Raw genomic sequence first — 13,923 nt, forward strand, 5'->3', positions numbered from 1 at the left:
GAAAAAAAAAAATTATATCAACCATAATATTTAACAAACAAATGTATTCATATTTAATAATATGTGGAGATCCTTGACATATGCAAGGAGAAATTGTTGAAGTTAAACATAAGAAAGGCACCTAGGATGGATGGGATCTATCCAGCTATATTAAAGGAGGCAGCAAAGGAAGTCCCCACGAATTGGAGATGTGCAAATGTATCCCCAATTCACAAAGGTGCTCTAAGGGTGACAAGTAATTACAGACCAGTTAGTTTAACTGTTCTGTGGAAAATAATGGAGTCACTGGTTAAAGATGCATTGCAGGATCATCTAGACAAGACTGCAGTAGTAATTCAGACGCATGGGTTTGTTAAGGGAAAGCCTTGTCTGACAAATTTGATTTTATACTATGATGTGGTTACAAAGGAACTGGATGCAAACAATAATTTTGATATCATATACAGTTGATTCCAGTTAGTTGGGTCACCAGTTAATCAGGGCAGCCATTTATTTGGGACAAATCTTAAAGAACAGAACCCAATTGAGAAAATAGCCAGGGTTTACTTCGCTTAATTGGGACAACATGACATTTAATGGGGCAGGAAACTGCAGCACTTGAGTTTCAATTCTACAATTCCAATCCATACAATTCTCTCCGACCATACTACGTGGTTTGGTCTGATTTCTGGAGGTCACAACCATAAAACAATTAGCAGTCTCCTGTTTATTGGGCTTTTCTGTTAGTACAATCTATTATAAACGGATGGTAAACTCGACCCTATTGAATTTACAATAATCTGATAGCTGGAATTCTGTGGGTTTTCACGTTATGGTGAAATGTGTTTTCACTTCCACGAAATCTTCAATCATATAAAAAACAATTTTGTTACTCCATTCTCACTTGCGATTATCACATTACTTGAGATTTGTGTGTGTGTGTCCCATGTTCTTTGTTATTGATTACTTATCATTTTTATTGTTTTTAGCATTAGTAGAGGCATTTGATGCAAGAAAGCAAGCTTATGCAGCATAAGCCAAAAAAAAAAAAAAAAAAACCCACTTCCACTTCACCCCTCTGTTCATTCAAAATATCTGTCCAGCTGAGCCTTAAAACTTATTTAGGCTATCAACCTCCACCACAAGGGATGGAAGTCTGTTCCACCAACCAACCACCCGCTGGCTAAAGGCAAATTTCCGCACGTCTATCCTACATCTGTCTTTCCTCAATTTGAATTTATGCCCTCTCAGGTGATTTTTCTGAGCTAGAGGAAGAATCCCATCAGCATTGAGCATGCTCAATGCTGATGGGATTCTTAAATTTTAACCCCCACTAAAATGTTAGTGAAGAGAAATATCAACTAGTTAGTATGTACATATTACAGTACGTATTAATTGAGCTATGCACGTAAACGTAAATTTATTTTTATTTTGAATTAAATACAATTAAGCACTGGTCAGACGCCTCCGTGGGCAGGAGCCCGTAGAAAATATTCTTCCGATTTTCACGTATGATTTAATTTTTTAATTGGTAAGGTAATTGGTAAGTGTAAATTTGTGCTTGATATATCTTTACTTTTATAGACTGTGGATAATATTCCTCCTATTTTTTCTGATTAGAATTGCTGTTTAATAGAATTAAAATTCAATTCACAAACATGATCACAATGATCAGTGCTTACTGTTATTTGGGTTTTTTTAAGGAGCATTAGCAACTAAGGCCATATTGCTCGGGGATATGCAGTGGTCATTCCCTGACCTTTCCACATCCTCCATATTTGGTGGTCACAGGTTTGAACCCCGGTCTAATCAAGAAGCATGTGCTAAGCACTGCTGCTCCTGCCCGCAGAGGCGTCTGACCAGTGCTTACTATATATCGTATAGTGAACGGTACTTTACTATGGTGAGTCCATTGTAATATGATTTTATCGTCCAGAAAATCAATCGTAAAGTGGGGGTCCATTGTATTTTTAACTATTTACATTAAACTTCGCATAATTGGGGCAGCCGCTTAATCGAGCCAAAATGCACTACTCCCTATGTGTCCCAAATAACTGGAATCGACTGTACTTGGATTTCAGGAAAGCTTTTGACACTGTTGCGCATGGAAGACTACTGTACAAATTGGAGCAGTATGGTATTAAAGGTAAGTTGCTACAATGGGTAAAAGGGTGGTTGAGTGGGAGAAGGCAAAGAGTGGTAATCAATGGACACTGCTCTTCATGGACTTGGATTGCTATGCACTTGGGGAATAGCAATCCCAAAATAACTTGCAACTTCATTGGGATGAATTAAAAACAATAGAGGAAGAAATGGATGTGGGAGTTATGGTATGAGCAGATATGAAGTTTCTAAGCAGTGTAAATAGAGGGCCAGGAAAGCCGATGGTGTCCTACTGATGATTTATCAAACCATTGTAGGAAATGCAGAGACATGGTGTCACTCAGACGTGAGTTAAGAGATCTTGTCTGACCAAGTTGATTGGATATTATGATTTAGTGACAAAGGAAATGGATGCAAAAAATAATTTTGATATCATATACTTGGATTTCAGGAAAACTTTTGATACTGTTGCACATAAAACTGCTCTTCATGGACTAATGTTATTAGTGGAGGTCAACAGGGTTCGGTGCTGGGCTCATCATTGTTTTCTCTATTTATTAATGATACTGATAAAAGTATATCAAGCTTAATGTAAGTTTGCAGATGATGAAAGGTTGGCAGGATAGTTAAAGACAGCAACCCCAGGGGTCACATCTGGGGAGTATGGGCTTGGCACACCCAGGGTCCTGAGCTGGATATCACCATTCTTCTCTTTCTTGGTGACTCCTTTATTTCTGACACACACACACACACACACACACACACACACACACACACACACACACACACACACACACACACACACACACACACACACACTTTGGCTGGTGCAGCATAAGCCTTGGGCTTCCTTGCACAGTATAGCTGATAATAATAATAATGAAGTTATGCTGCTGCAACAAGATCTATAAAAATTAAGCAGATGGGCTGAGAAATGGCAATTGAAATTTAACATTGACATATGCAAGGTGCTGCATATATATGGGTATCAGTAATCCTAGAGTAACATACTAACTGTGTAGTACTACACTCATGGTAGTGGAAAATGAAAAAGACTTGGGGGTAATTGTTCAGTCAGATATGAAGTTTTCTGAGCCGTGCAGAGAGGCTGCCAGGACAACACATGGGGTTTTGTTAATGACATATATATACAGGAATTCTGCCAGCAGGGATAAGGAAGTGATTATTCCATTGTATAAGGCAATGGTCAAGAAACATCTTGAGTACTGCATAGAGGTCTTGAGTACTGCACAGAGGTCTGGAGGCCTCATTTTAGGAAGGATGTAGAGCTGCTGAAATGGCTATAGAGAAGGGCAAAGAGAATGGTGAGGGGAACAAAGGGATGCTCTTACCAAGAAAGGATGCAGTTCTGCAAAGTGCAGCATCAAAGACTAGGCACGTGTGAGGTGATCTGATTGAGGTGTTTAAGGCTTTGAATGGATTGAGCAAACTCGATACTGATGGGATTCTTCGTCAGACTATGCACATGAGGGGAAATAAATTCAAATTGAGGAAGGATGGTTGCAGAATAGAAGTGTAAAAATTTGTGGCCTGACCATTGCCTTCAGCCAAAGGACAGTTGTGGAGGTTGATAATATGAATCAATTCAAGGAAGAATTACACAAATTATTGGAGGGGACAGATAGGGGAAATGTTTTTGGCTGATGCTTTATAAACTTGCTTTCTTGCATCATTTGCCACTACTATTTTTATGATTTGAAGGAGATATTTGAGGAAAAAGAAGGAAAAAAAAAAAAACTGTTAATGAACCTGTTTAAAAAAAAAACATTACAATGAAGTTGCTAAAGGTAGTACTGCCTCTTACAAAATTTCACAAATACTGTCAAAGGTCAAAGCTCTTTATAGCAACCCTCTTTTTAACATCCCAACACAACATCCTATGTGGCTGGTCCTGGCCAATTTAATGCTATTTTACATTCAGTATAAAAACACTGAAAATAAAAGGATTTCTCTATAATGCTATAAATTTCTATTTCTTAATCTGATTTTTTACTTCTATATTACAATAGTCATGTTTAAAAATGACAGAACACTTCAAATATATTGAAGTAATTGATGAGCTTACAGCCTGACCGTGAGAAATCATTTGTTAAGATTTCCCACAATCTTTTCTGGCACTGTGATAATGAAATGAACATTGACTAGAAGTTAAGTGTATGTTAATTGGTATGGCTCCAAGAAAGTAAATAGTTTTGCCAATTGCAGATAAAAATTAGGATTTTGCAAGCTGTGGATAATGGTGTGCATCCTAAGACTGGCATTATCAAACAGTCTGGCATTCCTAACAGTACTCTGTTCTTAAGTAGGGAACAGAGTACTGTTAGGAATGCCAACAGAGTACTGTTAAAAAAAAAGACTGAAAGTTTGGAGAAATTTGCTGCACTGGGTAGGATTCAAGCACAAAAGGTGCAGTATTAGCACCTTTTGTGCTTGAATTGTCACAAAAGGTGACAAATCTACAAAGTATCCAGATCTTGAAAAGGTACTTTTGGAATGGCTAATGATGATGCATGTAAAAAACATTACCATAGATGGTAATTTAAACGTTACGCTGAATTGTTTGCACATCGAATGGATACTGAATAATTTAAAAGTTCAGTTGGATGGTTTGAGAAATTTAAGACTCATTATGGCCCATCTTTCAAAAAAAGTGTGTGGCAAAAGTGCAGCTGTGGACATTGAAGCTACAAATGAATGGAAGGAAAATCGTTTAAAAAATGGTTTTCTGACATACGACCACAATGACATCTTCAATGCTGATGAAACTAGACTTTTTTTTTTTTTTTTTAAATTGCTACTGGATAAAACACATTTAAAGGCAAGAAATGTAGCGGCACAAAAAAATCCAAACAACAGATTACTGTTCTCCTAGCAGCAAACATGTCTGTCACAGAGAAGCATCCTCTTTTAATCATTGGGAAAGCCCAGAAGCTTTGATGCTTTAAAGGCATTACTGACTACATATGGAGCAAAACCAAAAGGCATGGATGACATCACAAATCTACAAAGAATCAATGAGACTTAGATCGCAGCATGAGTGAGAAGAATAAAAAAAAAAAAAAAAAAAATTGTTGTTTGTGGATAACTACACCCCTCATTGTCAAGTAAACAACCCATGTGCAATCACTGTCAAGTACCTACCACCAAATATGATGTCAGTTCTTCAGCCACTCGATCAAGGTGTAATCCAGCGTTTTAAGAAAAACTACTGAAGAATACTATTAAACAAAATTGTGCTGTCTTGAAATCAAAATTCAATGCGAAATCAAAATCCTGCAGGCAATGTATTTATGTGTTTCAGCATGTGATGAAGTTGATGAAAAAGTGAGCACCAACTGCTTCAAACATGCTGAATTTACTGCCTTGAATGATGCAATATGTGAAGTTTCACATGCTTCTTCCTCTATTAATTGCAAAGAACAGTCCAATAATAGGGAAGAAATATTTGAGCATGTGCGTCATCGTCTAAACTTACAGGAAAACCTCAAAGATTATGCAGAAGAGGATGATGACATTGAATGTTTCTGGATATGTGCGAATGAAGAGGAACATACTGTGGTTGAACAAGAAGTTTCAGTGAAAGATGCTCATCAAGGACCACAACTTCTACATTGATTTTTTAAAGTGCAGCCTAACTGCAAAAGTGAATTAACTGCTATCGCACATCTACATAATTCTCTTTTAAAACATGCTCTACCATTGAAACAGTGTGTTTTGACAGATTATTTTAAAGTATGAAACAATTTTCTTGTTAGGTACTGATATATAGCCTATATACCTATCAGGTAGTGAAATTTACAATTTAACTATAACCTTACAGCACTCTACAATCAATGAAAAAAAATTACAATTATAATTTTCTTGTTTAATACTGTAGTGCATATTATAAATATTGTATTAGTAGAAGTACATTAAATGTTCAAGCTTTTACTTGTGCTGTTGCTGATTTTATGGATGATCTATATAACGTTCTTCCGATACAACAATAATTTTTCTCATTCCCTGGGGGGGGGGGTGTCTTATATAGAGCTACGACTGTGCTAAATATGGAAAACCACAACGTGGGAAAGGCTGATCAAGACAGAGATCATTAAAACAATGATTGGCCCTAATGCTAGTGACATAGCTATCAATCCCAGTAAGCAACAATTCAGTATCAAGAACTGACAAGATGGCAAAGGGAATTAAAAAAACTGCAGGAGATGAGGCTGCTCTCCACAATAATCAGCCAATAATTTAGTGCTCTGTTATAAATTTGATGATGACCACATCATTTCCTGCCAGTTTAGGAACATTTGGCCAACTATACCTTAATGCATATAAGGGTTTAGTTAGGGTTAAATGTGAAAGTGTCTGCAATTCTGCCCAGACACGATAGGAGGGAGTATATGATGAGAGCCTTGTCGGTTAATTCTGCCCTGGAGAGACTGAGCAAGGCTCAAGGGGGTAGAATTTTTTTTTCAGCCTGGTATGTGCTTGTTGTCAGGGGAAAGACTGCTTCTACAGGGATGGAGTACACTTAAATAGAAAGGGTGCAAGAATATCTGCTGATGCTATCAAGGCAGTGTTAGGTGGGTCGAAAAACTTAACTTCGGGGGATGCACAGACTAAAAGGTTAACAGTGGCCGCAGGCAGAGGCAAAAGTGACTCTTGCACTGCTTCTATTAGGAGCAGTAGCCTGGAAAGCAAGGCAATGGAGATTACCAGGACTGCTGGAAGTCACAGTGGAACAAATAAATACATGGGCTGTGTTAGGGTAACTAAGAGTAGAAACAGGTGCATGTACACCAATGCTAAGAGTATAGTTAATAAATTTGAGCAGCTTGAAGGGCTAGTCAAGACATCAAAGGCAGATACTGTTGAGATATCAGAGATGTGGTGTCACACAGACATAAGCAGTGCAGAATTGGAATTTGGGGAGTACAATGTGTAAAAGGAAGGATAGACAGGACAGGAAAGGAGGAGGGGTTATGCTGTTAGTTAAGAAACACAATCTAAGGAGTGCATCCAATTGATGTTGGTGGACAATGCAATGTTGAGTCTGTTTGGTGAGACATTGGTACTGGGAAAGGAAAAATGAGAGTAGGTGGTGTTATAAGCCTAATGAATCTGATGAGTATAATGAGCAATTGTGCAGAGAAATAGAGTAGGCCAGTAAATCAGAATGTCTTATAATGGGGGATTTTAACTTTCCAGATATTGACTGGAACTTGTGGTTGGTCACTCACACACCAGCACGACTTATGGATTTATTGAATGACTGTTTTCTACAGCAAATGTTCAAGAGGCAACCAGAAGGAGTAATACTCTTGATCTGATTATCAGCAGTGATTATTCATGCATTAAGAATTTGCAGATAAAGGAACCACTGGGTGACAGTGATCACAATGTACTGATGTGGGAATTACTTAAAGATTTAACTACGATCAAGGCTAAAGGTAAGGTATTTCGCTTTCATAAAGGTGACTACAGGGTTCTCAGACAGTTTTTAAATTCTGTACAGTGGGACCAACTGATGATGTTACCAATGTTGAATTCTAAATGGGAAGCCTCCAGAAACTTAATTCTGGAGGCTACTAGGGTTTTAATTCCAACTAAGAAATACGGTTCAAGGTTTAGGCCTAAATGGATGTCAGATGAACTAATGAGTCTCGTGGCAAAGAAGAAAAATGTATTGGATGCATATAAATTATCAGGTGACACAGAAGCCTATGGCAGATATAAACTAGTCTGTAATCAAGACACAAAGGAGGTTAGGCAGGTGAAGGCAGTTTATGAGAAATCCTCGGCAAAGGATGCAAAGAAAAATAGCGAAGAGTTCTTTTCTTATATAAACTCTAGAAGGAAAGGGCTAAATCAGATTGGATCACTTAACACAGATGGGTTGACTATTGATGATCATGCTAGGGTAGCTGATAAACTGAATGAATATTTTGCATCTACATTCACACATGAGTTATTCAATGGGAGGGGAGTGTCAGAAGTTTATCAAACTGTAACAAGCAGCTAAGTGATTTTGTAATAACTGAGAGAAAAGTGGAGGAGAAATTGAAGTTAAATATAAAAAAGGCACTTGGGGTGGACAGAATCTATCCAGTTATATTAAAGGAGGCAGCAAAAGAAGTAAGCAAACCCTTAGTCATAATTATGAGAGCCTCCATGGACTGGAGTTGTGCAAATGTATCACCAATTCATAAAGGGTGTTCAAAAGGTGACAAGTAGGGCTTGCATAAAACCGAGAAATTTCAAAACCGAGTTTAACCGAAGTTTACTCTTAAAACCGATTTTCTCAGACTTAGGGAAAATAATTAAATGCTTATAACACAGGTATTTATTTTATCTTGGGTAGATTGGACAAATCGTAATCAAATCTTTTAAACAAAATCTATCACCTCTTATAGTAAAAAAAATAAAAAAATTAAAATACTCCAAAAAAGTAACCAGCTTGAGATTATACAAAATTATAAATTGTATTCAAATCCTTTGAATAAAAACTATCTTCTCGTATAGTAAACAAAAAATAATAAGCCCTATAATAATAATAATAAATAAATAAATAAATATAATGTGAAAAAAAAAACAGCTTGGGGAAATTACTTTACTATTTATTGCTCAGCTTTTTTCTGAAAATGATCCTTTAAAAAACACAGTATATTAAGCATTTTTCCTGATAGACTTGACCTTATTTTTGTGTTAAAGAGACCAGTGATCGAAAACACTCTCTCAGATTGGACGCTTGTTGGTTGAATGGTCAGCAGTGCTCTATAAACTTTCTCCAGCTTTTCACTTCTACTGCTAGTTGCCTCCAAAATTTTAAATTCTTTGCTGATTTCCAATTAACTCGGATATTTTGGAGGCTCTTCAGTTAATCTCTTTATTACACTATCATACTCTCGCATGAGTGTATCTCCAACATCGGAACTAGACGAGTCTTTGTTTTCTTCTAAAAGAACAGTTAGTTTATTTTCAGTTTCTTCATTCAACGCTAAGACTCCTTCGGAATGTTTTGCAACATGCTTTTTCAAAACTTGCTTACTTGAAAAATCAAAAGTTCTTGAACCTGAATCTTATTTCCTAAACTTTTTGGGGTTGTGTAGATAGCTCAGCAAAGCCACAGTTTGGCAATTTCGTCTTGCATTGTAACGCTGCAAAAGGCTTTGGTGAAACTTTAAAGCAAGTGGGTTTTCTGTGTATCAAGCTTAGCAAGCAGAAATTCTATTGAAGACTCTGCTTTAAGTAAGTCTATCTTCTGAGGAATCATTTCAGTTGGTCGCAAAGTTTCACATAGCAATTCAAGTGTTTTCCAGTCATCGTCAGACCCAGTTTCAGTTGACAGTACTGCACAGAGCATTTGGAATGCAATTTTTCAATTTCAAAAACCTCTCAATCATATAGAATGTGCTATCCCATCTAGTCTTGCAATCTAATATAAGTTTTTTTTTCTTTTTTTTTGGGATTCTTTCCCATTAAATTTTGTTTTAACAAAATTTTGTAATATGTCATTTTTGGTAGGCGATTTTCGAAAAAGCTTGCAAATTTTTCTGACTTTGTTAATAGATTGTGCAATATTGGCCATTGGATTGAAGAAATAAATGAGCTCATCTGTGAAGTCGGTTTGATAAAGCATGCCTTGCTGTCTTTCTTCAACTTCTTCATCATCACTACTTTCTTCATTATTTTCATTTTCTTCATTGTCTTTGGGAGACTCAGAGACTGTGGCACCATAATTGATTGCTTTTTCATAAAGTACATCTATAACTGACAGATGTATACGATGGACTATACATTGTTGATGATTAGGCGAAATGTGCTTGCCAAACTTAATTATCATTGCTGATCCATCGGTGGTGCAGGCAACAATATCCTCATCCAAGTTCAAACCAAATTCCTTCAAGTGTCCATTCACAATTTGCTCAGTTCTTCTGCTATCAAGTGAACCATTAATCTCAATAAGACCTAACGACCAATGATTGTCTTTTGAATGCACATTTATATCCATATACATTTTATTTTGTATAGACATATATTTGTCTAGAATCAATGAATACCGCACCCAAAACCAATGAATTTTTGAAATGCTGAATGAGTTCTTCTTTCTTAGTTTTATAATAATTCAGAACCATATTTTAATTCCATTCACTGAAGCTGGTGGTAATTTATCGTATTTATTTCTCTGAAGGTGAAGGCTTGATTGTATAAACTCACTCTTGGCGATTGAATTAAAAGAAAAGCCATCTAAAGCGGCTAATTTTGAAATCTCTTCTTCCATAGATTTTTTAACGATAAAGTTTTCTAATGTTCTTACCATTTTTACGGGAGGTTCACTGTTATCTTGTTTAATGTCAATCTGATGCATTTTCTTTAAATGCAACATCAAAGATGATGTAGATCCTCCAGAAGACTTCATTATCTTCTGACATGTCGAACATTGTGCTTCATCTTTCCTTTTTCGAGTAAAATAATTCCATACATTTGATTTCATCTTAGACATATTAAGAGTAATAAATATTATTTAGTAGGAATTTATATCACCGACAATTTTAAATTAAAATATTGAAGATAACAAAGGCACAATACTATGCGTCACTCCCGCAAGCACTGAATGAAGTCTAAACGAGGCAAGTTTCAAAATTTTCACGAAAGAAATTTTTTATTTATTTACTTGCAATTGTTTTTTCCCCGATTAAATCTATTGTAATTTTCAAAATTACATAAAAGCTAAATTTGGTGAAGCTGCTTTTTGGAGAAAATTTGATCGCAAATTTAATAGGAATAAAGAAGCAAGAAACTTTCTACGATTGAAATTTGATGCAATATTCAGCGAATCTGTTTCTAGTGGGTAACCATCAATAAGGCGCATTCCATAATTTGCCTGGCGAACAAGATAAATGGAAAGGAGAAATGTTGAGCATTTTCTTTTACGCTATCGCTCCGACTCACTCAGTCGTAAATGAGTACACCTGCATCGTACCATGTACAGGTGGGAAGATAAAGAGGTACCCCTTTTTATCTTAGATTTGGGCCCCTTGCCCATGAGATTCGTACCTAAACATAAAATAAAATAAAAAACATGTTTAAAACATAAAGCAGTTGAACGATCCAGACAAACGAACAAACAAAATAAAATGTGCGTAACAAAAATCTATATTCGAGGGCTAACTAAGAAAATATTCGAATCCGGTTTTAGAAGCTCGGTTTCGGTTTTAACAACTCAATATGAAAACCGATTTAACCAGTTTTATAAAACCGGTTTGCAAGCCCTAGTGACAAGTAAATATACACCTGTTATTTTAATGTGTTCCAGGGAAAACAATCGAATCACTGGTTAAAGAGGCATTGCAGGATCATCTAGACAAGAATGCAGTAATAGTCAAGACAGCATGGGTTTTTTAAAGGAAGGTCTTGCCTGACCAATTTGATTGGATACTAACTATGATGTGGTCACAAAGGAACTGAATGCCAAAAATAATTTTGATATCATATACTTGGATTTCAGGAAAGCTTCTGATACTGTTGCACATGGAAGAATACTGTACAAATTTTAGAGGTATGGCATTAAGGGTAAGTTGCTACAATGGATAAAGAGTTGGTTGAGTGGGAGACAACTGAGAGTGGTAATCAATGGACACTGCTCTTTGTGGACAAATGTTATTCGTGAAGTTCCCTAGTGTTCAGGTCGTTGTTTTGTATATTTATCTATGATATTGATGAAGGTATATCAGGTTTAATGTCCAAGTTTGCAGATGATACAAAGGTTGGGAGTGTTGTTAACAACAGTAAAGGCAGTATGCTACTCCAACTGGATATAGATAAGTTGGGAAAATGGGCTGGGAAGTGGCAACTGAAGTTTAACATTGACAAATGCAAAGTACTGCATATGGGTAGCAATAACCCAAGAGAAATGTACCAACTGTGTGGTACTACACTCAGGGAAGTGGAAAAGACCTGGAGGAAATTGTGCAATCAGATATGAAATTTGCTGAGCAGTGGAGACAGGTCATGGAGTCTTGTCAATGATATATAGTAATTTTGCTAGAAGGGACAGGAATTTGATTATCCCATTATACAAGGCAATGGTCAGGCCACACGTAGAGTACCGTGTACAGGTCTGGAAGCCTCATTTTAGGAAGTATGTAGAGTTGCTAGAACGAGTACAAAGAAGGGAAACAAAGAGGTGCTCGTACCAAGAAAGGCTTAAGTTCTGCAAATTGCAGCGCCTGGAGAGTAGCCACCTGCGAGGTGATCTGAATGAGGTATATAAGGCCTTGAATGGGCTGAGCAAACTGAATGCTGATGGGATTCTTCCTCTTTCTCAGATTAAGAACCTAAGGAGGGCACAGATTCAGATTGAGGAAAGACAGTTGTAGAATAGATGTGCAGAAATTTGCCTTTAGCCAGTGGGTAGTTGATTGGTGGAACAGACTTCCATCTTTTGTTGTGGAAGTTGATAGGCTAAATAAATTTAAGGCTGAGCTGGACAGGCATTTGTAATGAATGGAGGGGTGACACGGGACGGTTTTTTTTTTTTTTTTTGGCTGATGCTGCATAAGCTTGCTTTCTTGCATCACATGCCTCTACTAATGCTAATTCCTTTTGGCTGTTTGGGACATATCCAACCTGGATGATTTGAAGTAAAGCATCACAAGACATACTGATAATATTCCTCGTGATATGCTCAAGAAACAGATGACCATGTCATACTGTGCTTCCAGCCTATACCTGGACAGAAATTGCTACAATGTCAAACATCTCCAATCTCCATAGCAGTTCATCTAAACAGTCCTCTACCAGTTTAACACAGTGTCAATTTTTTTCAGACTTTGTTTTTTTTCCCACACTTTCCATTTCTGCATGCAGTGACAGTGTCCATTCCAAATCTCATCTTTCTAAAATTAACGTTTTTTTTTTCATTTGAAGCCAGCTGCAATGGCTTCAGGTGAAAACCTGATATAACCAGATGGAAAACCTGTTATAATTAAAGTGCATAATCACCCTGTATATATATTATGATCATTACTTTACACCTACTACTACTTGAATTACCATATTATTTCCTTATTTCCTATTATTCTTTGATATGTACTCATATACTGTGATTGAAGATGTCATCCATATGTTCTATAAAATAAATAAATATAGAGAAGCTTTTGCTTGTGTTGTTGCTGATTTTGAGTGATCTATATAACGTCCTTCCAATATAAAGACCATTTTTCTCATTTTTCTCATCTTAGTGGATCGTTATATAGAAATATGTACTTAGTATTAGAATTATATACAGCTTGCAATGAAGTCAATTGATAAAATGATGTATGATATTACCTGCTTAGTCTGAGCAGCTGCTATGAATTAGTTTTCAAAATAAAAATATATTTGGTAACAGTAAATACAAGCACAACAGCAAAGATTGAGGTATATAAAAAGTTGTTTTTAAGAATTTTTGGCATTTCTTATACATTTTAATCTTTTTATTTACCACTCTTTAATAATAATTTAGGAAGAAAGCTGATCAAAGGGAACTCTTAACCTGAAAGTGGCAGCACCAAAATTGTAGCAAACACTGTGGCAGGTCACTTGACATGTATATTTTCAGTTTTTAGAATTAATTTTCATTACCACCAGAAAAGGCAAATGATTTGGTACAGTGCCAATATTTCATATTTTCAGTACTTATTGTGTATGTTTTTTTAAGTTTTAATAAAAAAATTAAAAATTTTAAAACATACAATATTACGCACTTTCTATTAAATTCTGCTGAAACCAGCAAAAAAAAAAAAAAAAAACCATTTAACATAAAATAGAAATATCAATATCTTATCCTCT

The 13,923-nt window shown here is 36.1% G+C and overlaps 1 protein-coding gene across 3 annotated transcripts in view; it reads right to left on the reverse strand.

Moving 5' to 3' along the window:
* LOC150088637 (sprouty-related, EVH1 domain-containing protein 2-like) overlaps positions 1 to 13,923 on the reverse strand; it is a 408,094-nt gene that overhangs the window by 93,827 nt on the left and 300,344 nt on the right. The gene's annotated exons all lie outside the window — the stretch shown is intronic.

This window comes from Mastigoproctus giganteus, chromosome 3 (assembly GCF_048544385.1).
Source record: "Mastigoproctus giganteus isolate SK-2022 chromosome 3, ASM4854438v1, whole genome shotgun sequence".
NCBI lineage: Eukaryota > Metazoa > Arthropoda > Arachnida > Uropygi > Thelyphonidae > Mastigoproctus > Mastigoproctus giganteus.